Genomic DNA, 11,412 nt, shown 5'->3' with positions numbered 1-11,412 from the left:
TGAATGGTGATCCTCAGATTGTAGTCTCCTGAGTAGCTAGGATGATAGGCATGAGCCACCAGCACCTGGCTTTCAGTTTCTTTTCTGGCAACACAGGCTACCATTTAACACATTTCCCTTTCATGAAAATATACATTCTACCTTCCCTTGTTCTCAGTCTTCATAAAGCCCTGTGCTACCTACTTGCATAAAGGGAGGTTTCTTGTTTGTGTGTGTATTTTAGTTTCTTTCAGTACTGGGGATTGAACTCAGGCTGTGGCACACACTAGGCAAGAACTCTACTACTGCGCAATATCTACAAGCACCCTTTTTTGTGTGCTAAGGGGTCAAGCCCAGGTCCTGAACCACTTCCTTAGGCCCTCTTTTTAAAAGTATTATGTTTTTGGTGCTAGTACTGGGCCTTTTATTCTCACTCAGCTTCTTCCACTCAAGGCACGTTACCACTTGAACCACAACCTCACTTCTAGCTTTTTGCTGGTATTAGATAAATGTCTCACTGCTTTGTCTGCCCAGCCATGATCCTCAGGCTTCTGGGTAACTACAATTACAGACATGAGCCACAGGCAATTTATCTTTTTTTTTTTTTTGCTAGTTACCCAGACTGACCTCAAAGTTTTTTTTTGTTTTGTTTTGTCGGTCATGGGGCTTGAACTCTGGGCCTGGGTGCTGTCCCTCAGCTCTTTAGCTCAAGGCTAGTGCTCTACGACATGAGCCATAGCACCACTTTGGGTTTTCTGAGTGGTTTATTGGAGATGAGTCTCACGGACTTTTCCTGTCCAGGCTGGCTTTGAACAGCGATCCTCAGATCTCAGCTTCCTGAGTAGCTAGGATTACAGGTGTGAGCCACTGGTGCCTGGTGACCTCAAACTTTTAATCCTCTTGCTTCAGCCTCCAGTGAAGGTAAAATTACATACATGGGCCACTATGCCTTGTCTACTCTTTATGAGGGTATAAATTTGATTGTTTTCAGGATAATTTAGCAATATCCATCTATATATAGGTATCTATCTATCTGTCTAGAGACATATATCCTCAGGGAATCTATGTTATGGATATAATGCAAGTTGTATGCAGAGATGGATGCATAAAGTTATTCATCATGGCCTGGTGTTAGTGGCTCCTACCTGTAATCTTATCTGCTCAGGAGGCTGAGATCTGAAGATCACAGTTCAAAATCAGCCCAGGCAGGAAAATCCATGAGACTCTTATCTCCAATTAACCACCAAAATCCTGTAAATGGAGCTGTGGCTCGAGTCGTAGAGCAGTAACCTTGAGCACAAAAGCTCAGGGACAGCACCTAGGACTGGCATGGCCACAAAAAAGAAAAAAAGGATTTTCATCGTGGTGCTATTTGTTCTAGGAAAATATTGCAACAACAAAATATCTAATGAGTAGGAGATGGCCTAACATGATGTGTGTCATCAGTTCGGTGGGACATTAGAAGCTGCAATGCCGGGAGCGGGGGGGGGGGGGGGGGGGGGGGGTGGAGGGGGAAGGGAGGGGCGAGCTTTTGCTGTGCCATTCTCTTGGTGTGGTCCTATCATTTCCCACATGCTTCTTCCAACCACAGAGGGCTGTCAGAGCCCTGCCCTGATAGGCCTTGCCTTTTTCATGACTTGATAAAGCCAGACCTGAAGCCCTCAGACCTTGAGACATCAGTGTTGTTTTCACCCAGTTGCTACTCTGGTGGGCCAAGGGCAGGGCAGATCCTGCCAAATTTCTGGAGTGGAAAAACCCCAGGTTGCTAGGTGCAGTGGCTGTAGTCCTGCCGGCTGGCTCAGGCTTAGTCCTTGTGGCAGGCTGGGGAGGAGCTGGCTTCTAGCATCAGAGGCCTCATGGGAAGCAGCTGGCTTTTACCTGACTAGGCTGGGGGGGAGGGGGTGGGGGGGAGGATCAGAACAATAATTCACACTCAACAGCTTCAGAGAGGGTCCTTAATCCCCTGCCAGCTGCCCTGACCTCAGGCTTTCAGGAGAAATCAGGGTCCTATAACTTGATCACTCAAACTGTTCAGATCGGAAGCTACCTCTGGCCAGAGTGGTGCTCCTGAGGGTGGCTGGGTCAGGCCTGGACAGTCCCTTCGAGGACTCTGTGATTTAGGATTTTCCTAGAGATGAAATAGACCAGGCTAGGCCCCCCATAGCAAACTCTTGTTGACTTTCTCAGGAAGAAGCAAGGACGGCGAGCCAAAACCCAGGGCCACTCATGGATGAGGAGTCAATACCAACAGATGTGTCTTTGGGCAAGTCACTACCCATCCCTGAGCCTCGGTTTCCCTATTTATAAACTAGAGGTGGCATGTTCTTTTTAGAGACCTTTCCAACTTTGAAAATCAGGTTCACTTCTGGTTTTGTGTTTTTTGGGTGTTTTTTTTTTTTTTTGCCTCATCCCTCATAATTTGGAGATCTGCCAACAAGCAAATATTTATAGAGCCCTTGGCATCTTGTCAGGTGAGATGGGAGAAATAAGGAATTTCAAGGCCAGCTTCTGCCCTCCTGGAACTTACCAAGGACACTCATATATACACAGAGACATGCACAGAGGCAGCTTCCCGGGACCCAGTGGGAGCTACTTTCCTATGGGGGTCCCCAGGAACAGTGAGCAAGGTAATCTGGGTAGAACTTGAGACAATTCTCACGACATAGGTATTAGTCTAGGTTAGAAGAAGGGAGATTCTTCTCCACACAAGGCTGGAGAAAAGTTGAGGCTCACATTTACACCACACAACTCCAGGGAGCGCCATTCGGTGTGGTCCATGTATAACCTGTCTTGCTTCATGCAAAGCTCTAGAAAAAGTGCTGGAATAGGTGAATGATGTCTTCCCAGGCTGCAGGAGAGGGGAAAGCAATTCTTCAGCTGCCCACTGGCTTGTGAGGATATACAAGTCCTCTATCCTCTGCTTATTCTCTGCACAAGGTTCCAAGTGTTCATGAAAAGAAGAAGTGAGATTTGATGTTTTGGCCAGTGCTTTGTGGGGTACTGGGTGATTGGCATTAACCCTTTCTACCAAGTTTCCTCCTTAGAAATGGATGTTGTAAGAGTTCTATAGATAGGGCACAGTGACACACGCCTATAATCTTAGCTACGAAGGAGGAAGAGGTAGGAAGAGCATCATTCGAGGCAGGCATGCAAAAATATGAGCCTTTATCTGATAAACAAACTAAAGCTGGGGGCTTGGGTCAAGACTAAGTTCTGACCCCAGTTACACACACACACACACACACACACACACACACACACACACACACAGAGTCTACTCCCCCCACCCCCTGCCCACCGTGCCCCAATGAAAAACAGATCATACCTGCATAGTGCTCAGCCCTGGGCTGGATAAATGCTGCATATTATGACTGACCTTTGGAGGGTGAAAAGCATGATGGGTGAGATGGTTCCTGGAAGACTGTGGATGCTAGGGAGAGAGGGGGCAGTAACTCGTGGTGGGATAAGCCACTGCCAAACAATAATGATTTTACCATAAATCGTAAACTTAGATGTCTTCCAGGACTCCAGCAGGACCTCCTGGGAGAACTGTTTTAGGGAAAATGTTTGTTGAAAAACACTGGAGTCAAGGGACCCAGGGGACCTGAGTTCTTGCTTTCTTTCAGCAGGGACCTTGGACCACTCCCTGCATCCGGGCTTCTCGCCTGCTCTTCACCCCAGCTAGAGACAGGAGCTTCACAGTGGCCAGGGCCTCTGGACCATCTAGGCCCTAGCTCAGGAGGTAGAGGATGCTAGTACCTGGCAGAGGCTGAGCTGCCCTAGGAACAGCATGGGTCCAGGCAGACAGCTCCTCCACACATAGCTGGGAAGTCTGTCTGGGCTGGCCAGGTCTAACCTCTGCCTGCCCTCACCAGCTATGAAGATGTGAGGCTCGGTGGCTGCACCCTGACTCACTCCTGTGTGATTTTTGTCTGCTCTCTCGTCCTGGGGCCATAGATGGCAGCTAACACTCAGTCAGGGAAGAAGCTTCTCCCATGGGCTTGAACCTAGCCCAGGCTCCATTTCTTCTTCTTTTGGTGTATGCAGCCAGACGCTTGAGGGCCTAGTGGGGGATACTAGTACCTTCAGCTCCAAGTTAAGGGGGGTTCCTATATTTGGGGCAATGATTATACTAATAGTGGTAATAATAAATTACCTATTATAAGAAATATTCATTAAAAATCTGCCTTTTATAGATGGTATTCAAATGCAAAATTCTCCCTTTAAAAGTATACAATTCAGCCAGGTGTAGCAACCCACACCTGTAATCCCAGCACTCAGGAGGTTGAGGCAGCAATATCATGAGTTCAAAGCCAACCTGGGGGGCTGGGAAGGTGGCTCAGTGGTAGAGCGCTTGCCTTGCATGCCTGAGGCCCTGGGTTCTATTCCTCAGCACCACATAAGCAAAAAGAAAAAAGCCGGAAGTGGTGCTGTGGCTCAAGTGGTAGAGCGCTAGCCTTGAGCTGAAGAGCTGAGGGACAGCGCCCAGGCCCAGAGTTCAGGCCCACGACTGGACCCCCCCCCCCCAAAAAAAGCCAGCCTGGGTTACATAGTGAGACCTTATCTCAATTTCTCCCGTAAAAAAGGATACAATTCAATATTTTAAAATATATCCACCATCTACCCAGAACATCACAAGCCAAGATGCCATAAAGACATTTGCACAGCCATGTTCATTGCTGCACTATTCACAATATCCAACTGTGGCAACACCCCAGATGTCCTACAATAGATGAGTGAATCCAGAAAATGTGGTACCTATACACAGAGGAATTTTACATAGCCATTAGAAGAATATTATCATCTGCAGGGAAATGGATAGGCCTAGAACAAGTCGTGTTAAGTGAGGTAAACCAAGCTTAGAGAGGCAAATGTTTTCTCTCATAGGCAGAAGCTAGATCTAAAATACACCAGGACATGATAATTTATACAGGACTCTAGGTGTTCGCACATAGTGAGACCAAAGGAGGATACTCTTAGGATAGGAACACAAAGGCTCAATACCGAAGTGCATCCTATCATATAAAACAATATTTATTGAAATGAACTCCAGGAAATGGAAACAAGAGGTTTATTTTCTTTGTTGCTTTTTTTTCATTTTCTTTTCTTTTTATCTTGTTTTTGGTTGTTTATCTGTTTTTAGGAGTGTAAGGGAGGGCACAGAAATGGAGGGACAAATGTAGCAGTGGTATTTACTAGACACTATGATGAAAATGAACTACACAACTTGTGGGTGGGGTGGGGGGGGGGGGGAACTGAGAGAGAGCAAGGGAAGGGGTGACCTTGTCCAAAAAGAAATGTACTCTTCACCTGACTTACATAACTGTAACCCTTTGTACATAACAATAAAAAATAAAAATAGAAAAAGTAAACTATACCCACAAAGTTGTGCAACCATCACCGTTGTCTGATGCCAGAAGATCACTCCAAAGAGAAACTTGATACTCGTTACCAGTCACTCTTCAACCCCCAAAGCACCAGTCCCTGGCAGGTACCTGCCCACCGAATGGCTCTACGAATTTGACTAGGCATTCCACATGAATTAAATTATATAATACATGGGCTTTTGTGACCAGCCTCATTCATTTCAAGATTAATCCACATTGTAGCTGCTATCCATATTTCATTCCTTTTGCTTATTGAATAATATCCCATTGCATGGATAAACCACGTTTATCCACTCATTTGTTGATGGATTGGGTTTATGCTCACTTTGGGTCTATTACAAGTAGTAAATAGTGTGAACGTTCATTGAAATGTTTTTGTTTGTACATTGATTTCACATTCTATTGGTATATGGCCAAGAGTGGAATTATTGGTCAATATGGTAGCTCTATGTTTAACTTTTCCTTTCTTCTTTCCTTCCTTGTTTCCTTCCCTCCTTCCCTCCCTCCCTCTCTTCCTACCTTACTTCCTTCCCTCCTTCCCTCCCTCCTTCCTTCCCTCTTTCCCTTTCTCCCTCCTTTCCTTCTCTCCCTCCCTCCCTCTCTTTCCCTCCCCCCCCTCACACAGTTCTGGAGTTTAAGTCAGGGCCTTGAACATGCTAGCCAGGTACTCTTACCATTTGAGCCATGCCCTAGCCTGTATGTTTTAACTTTTTAAAGAACTGATTTCTTACAATAAGCAATGTGTGGTAGTGGCAGTTTCTCCGCAACCTTGCCAGTTACTTATTATTGTGACATTTCCCTCCATCTTTTTGTCAGTTGTGGAGCTTTGAACTCAGGGCCTGGCACTGTCCCTGAGCTTTTTCACTCAAGGCTAGCTCTACCACTTTGACCCATAGCATTACTGGTTTTCAGGTGGTTAAAGGAGATAAGAATTTCACAGACTTTCCTGCCCAAGCTGGCTTGGAACCTGATCCTCAAGTCTCAGCCTCCTGAGTAGCTAGGATTATAAGAGTGAGCCACAGAACCCAGCTTCCCCTATTTTTTTTTTTTTTTTGTCGGTCGTGGGGCTTGAACTCTGGGCCTGGGCGCTGTCCCTCAGCTCTTCAGCTCAAGGCAAGCACTCTACCACTTGAGCTACAGCGCCACTTCCAGTTTTCTGGTGATTTATTGGAGATAGGAGTCTCACAGTCTTTCCTGCCTGGGCTGTCTTTGAACCTCTATCCTCAGATCTCAGCCTCCTGAGTAGCTAGGATTACAGGTGTGAGCCACCAGCGCCCAGCTAGCTTCCCCTATTTTTAAGTGTGTGTGTGGTGGTGGGGGGGCATGTATGTGCTGGTCTTGGGGCTTGAACTCAGGGCCTGGTGCTGTCCCTGAGCTTTTGTGTTCCAAACTAGTGTTCTACCACTTAAGCCAGAGCTCTATTTCTGGCTTTTTGCTGGTAAATTGGAGCTGAGAGCCTCACAGACTTTTCCTGCCTAGGCTGGCTTTGAAACATGATCTTCAGATCTCAGCTTCCTCAGTAGCTATGATTACAGGTGTGGGCCACCAGCTCCTAGCCTATCTGTTTTATTCTAGCCATCCTAGTGAGAGTGAAACTCTTCAAATTTCGGTTCTTTCAAGTCTTTCAAGACTTGTTTGATTGCCTAACACATGGTCTACTGTGGTGAAGGCCATGCTTGAACTTAAGAAGGTGTATTCTGTTATTCTTGGGTGGAGATCCATAGCTATGTACTAGATCTGTTTGTCTGTATAAGTCAGCCAGTTTGTATGTTCATTGCTACTGTTCTGCCTAGCATTCTATCCATTACTGAAAGTTGCATAGCAAAGTTTCCAATTATTATTGAATTGTCATCGCTCATTGTTAGGTTAGGTACATATGTGTATATAATATATATATATATATCTGTTATGGGCCTATTACAGATTTATCCTATCATTATATGTCCTTTATCTCCAATAACCGTTTCGTCATAGAGCCTATTTTATCTTATATGAATATAGTCACTCCAACTCTCTTTGAGGCACTCTGCATGGAAAATCTTCTATCTTTTCACCTAGAAGCTATTTGTTTTTGCAAAGTATGCTTCTTGTAGGAAACATATAGTTTGATTGTACTTTTCATCCTTTTGATGATTGTAGGGTTTAATTCATTTACATGACAGAAGTTACTGATAAGGTAGGATTTGCAGTGTCATGTTTTGCTTAAGTATCTTGGCATTTTTTCATCCCGTGTTCCTCTATTACTGTCTTTTCTTAGGTTAAATGGGCATTTTCTAATAGATATATATAAGCATACTTAATGATGTTCTACAGGTCTGTGACCCTTTATTTCTCTTCTTTTTTCAATTGTCCTGTCTTTAAGTTCTCTGATTCTTTATTTTGGTCTATTCAAATCTAAAGTTGAGTCCCTCTGATAAACTTTCCAGTTCAGTTATTGGATTTTCAACTTCAGGATTCCAGTTTGTCTTTTTAAATTCTATTTCATTGTCAATATTCTCTGTTCGATAAAGTTTTGTTCTAAGTTTTCTTTTAATTCTGTATAGTTAACTTCTTTTACCTTTCCTTTTTTTTTTTTAGAGATACTGGGGCTTGAACTCAAGTCCTCACACTTGTTAGACAGGTACTCTACAGCTGAGCCCTGCCTCCAGACCTGTTTTTGCTGGTTATTTTTAAGATAACATCTTGCTTCCTACTAGGAATGTACAGTGATGATGGATTTGTGTCCCCACACCCTCCATCCCTCTGTTCAGATAGAGTTGCATGGACTTCTCTGCACAAGAGCTATGATCCTCCTATTTATTCTCAGCTTCCCAAGTAGCTAGCATTACAGCCATAAGCCCCTGGTACCCATCTTGGCTTCCTTTACTTCTTTGACCATATTTATATACCTGATTTTAAACATTTATTTAATAATGCCTAGGACCAGGCATATATATATGGTAGGCTATCAGGACAATAGTTGAGAATGAATGATGGAAGTTGGTGTGACATCACACATTCTACCCAGACAGCTCTGGCATTGGGAGTTAGGATGTGGAAGCCCAGAATGACTATGTGCACTGCACCATCTAATAGAGCTTCCTGTGACAGTGAAAACATTCTACATGTGTGCTGTACAAGAGCTATACTCAGCTGTGCTGAGCTCTTGAGATGTGGCTAATATACTGAATAATTAATTTGTAATGATATGTGATAGGGATCCACCGACATCTGAATGTAGCAGCTCTGTGTGAGTGTAGTGGCTGCTGTGTGGGATGGCTCAGCTCTGCAGTAAGTTCTTCAGAGATGTCCCAAGGGCCTGTGCCTGGTCACCCTGTGGCCATCATTCAGTCTACGTCAGTGCAGTGGGTGGTGCCAGAGCCCTTACCCAGATGCAGCAACTGGGGAATTGAGCAGACTCGCTTCCCCATAAAATAAGAATATTAGTAATACCTTCTAACTTCTGTCAGGAGGATCAAGTAGAATCATAGATGAAAGAATAGTTTGCAAATCCCAAGCTAATAGAGCTATGAAAGCATTTAAGCAGTATTTGTATGAAGGGTTTAGTTTCCTATTTGTTTGCTTTTTTTTTTTTTTTTTGCTATAGTGTCTTGCAGCCCAGGCTGGCCTTGAACTCATGATGTTCCTGCTTCAGCCTCCTGAGTGCTGTGATTATTGTTGCACACCAACCAACGATATACAATATGCATAGGTGAGTCCCTTGAACAGGATCTGAGCTCTGAGCTGAGGTATACACTCAGTCTCCTCTGCTCTCCATACTTAGTCCTTCCATGGTTTTACCACCTCACTGGGAAGGTGACTCAATCTCTTTCTTGTTGTTTAGGCTACACCTTTGCAGTCACTGTAGTGCCAAGAATTGGACTCAGGACCTTGTGCCCTGTACCATTGAGCTATATCCTCAGGTGTTGCTTTGTTGGACACAAACAAACCTGTGTTACTCAGGTAGTCCTTGAACATATGATCCCCTGCTTCTGCCTTCTTAGTGCTAGATTACAGGTGTGTATCACCATACTTCACCCCCAGCAATCATTCCTTTGGTTGTTGTTGGTGGTGGTCATGGGGCCTGAACTCAGAGCATGGGTGCTATCTTTGAGCTTTGTCCACTCAAGGCTAGTGCTTGCCACAGCACCACTTCAGGTTTTCTGGTGGTTAATTGGAAATAAGTATCTCACAGGCTTTCCTGCCCAGGATGGCATTGAATCAGATTTTGGCCTCCTAAGTAGCTAGGATTACAAGCGTGAGCCACTAACACCAGCCCCAGCATCATTCTTGAAGCCTCTCTTCTCTGCCTCATGTCTAATTATGCACCAGGTCTCGTGGGCTTGACTGCTGCCCATACTTTGGACACTTCTGATGATGCTCACTAAACCACACCATCACCGCCTCTCTGTGAGGATTTTGCGATGCCCCAACCTTAATCTCTACAACAATATCTTTTCTACACTGAAATCAGAGGGTTTTTTTTCTTCTTTGCTGGTTGTGGGGCTTGAACTCTGGGCCTGGGCACTGTCCCTCAGCTCTTCAGCTCAAGGCTAACACTCTACCACTTGAGCCACAGCACCACTCCCGGCTTTTTTCTGCTTATGTGGTGCTGAGGAATCGAACCCAGGGCCTTCTGCATGCGAGGCAAGCACTCTATCATTGAGCCAACTTCCCAGCCCAGAGGGATTCTTTTAAATCTAAGTCATATCAATTCCTGTTCAAAGCTGGGAGAGAGCCACAGTCCTGGGAGCCCTCTGGTGCTCCTGTTCAGTCTCTGATCTCATCACTGAATGTTCCTCTCCAATCACTGAATGCTCCTCTCCAGCCACTCAGCTTTCTGCTAGTCTTTCAACATGCGAAGCCTCTGGGCCTTTGCACCTGCTGTTTCCTCAACAGGCAATGTTTTCCTCACAACTCAGCCTCTACTGCCTGCGGATCCGTGCTCACTGTCACCTCATCAGAGACTCTCTCTGTATATCTGACATCTAGGGGCAGGTTCCCACCCTCAAACACACACACACACACACACACACACACACACACCTCTGCAATGGTGCATGCTGTAGGCACAAGATTGTACCTAGAGAGCAAATAAATGAAATTCTGACTAGACCAAACCACTGGCTGACCGCACAAGCCACAAAGTAGCCCTGGGTGCCACACTTACTTACTGGATGCCACACTTGTGTTGGGTGGACAAGCTGCTTTGGCTGCTCCATACACACACTGATGCTTTGGAAAGGGATTAGAAAATCCATTTTTCTTTTTACAACTGGGGTATGAACTGAGAGTCTTATGCATTTGAGTCAGGCAACTTACCACCTGTGCCATACCCTCATCCCTTTTCCTTTTTAGTTTAGTTTTCTGGTGAGGGGCTCATGCTTTTGCCCAAAATGGCCTTAAACTACGATCCTCCTATTTTCATCTCCTGAGTACTGATGATCATGGGCATGTGCCACCATACCCTGTCAGGTCTAGACAATCTTGAAGATTCCATTTCAAGAGAGTCTATGACCCCAAGGTCATAGGACACTGCAACACCCCCCACCCCCGGCTTCGTTCTGCTCACACATATACCTGATAGCTTGGAGATGTAGCCGTCCAGAGGAGTCATTTATTCGTGGGCTGACTAAGAAATCACTTGGGAAGGAGCACAAAGGTCTAAGCTGAGGTTTGGGAGAGTTAGGGACAGCCCCCACCAAGCACAAACCTTTTAGAAGTGACTCACTGCCATGGGTACATTCCAGCAGTCAAACCAGGGTCCCCTGGGCCTTGTGATTTTTGCTGTTGTCGTTTCTTTATTTTTTTCAGTACTAAAGGGGCTCTTCCTAATCTCTCTTGCGGAGAACAGGGTGGGCTGCCTCTCTCTGGCTCTGGCCACCTGCTCCCTCCCTGGCCCAATGGAGAAACACAAACACAGCTTCTGAAGATCTCCCAGGGGGGGTCCTTGATCTGAATACTTGTCCCTACCCTTCACCCGGAAGCCCTCCTCTTCCTGGACCCTCCTCTTCCATCCTCAGACACCAGGTGGCAGAAGCATGCCCTCCTTCCTGTTTTACAGGGA

This window comes from Dipodomys spectabilis, unplaced genomic scaffold (genome assembly GCF_019054845.1).
Source record: "Dipodomys spectabilis isolate Male_0828 unplaced genomic scaffold, ASM1905484v1 ptg000599l, whole genome shotgun sequence".
Classification (NCBI taxonomy): domain Eukaryota; kingdom Metazoa; phylum Chordata; class Mammalia; order Rodentia; family Heteromyidae; genus Dipodomys; species Dipodomys spectabilis.
This window is presented reverse-complemented; position numbering follows the sequence as displayed.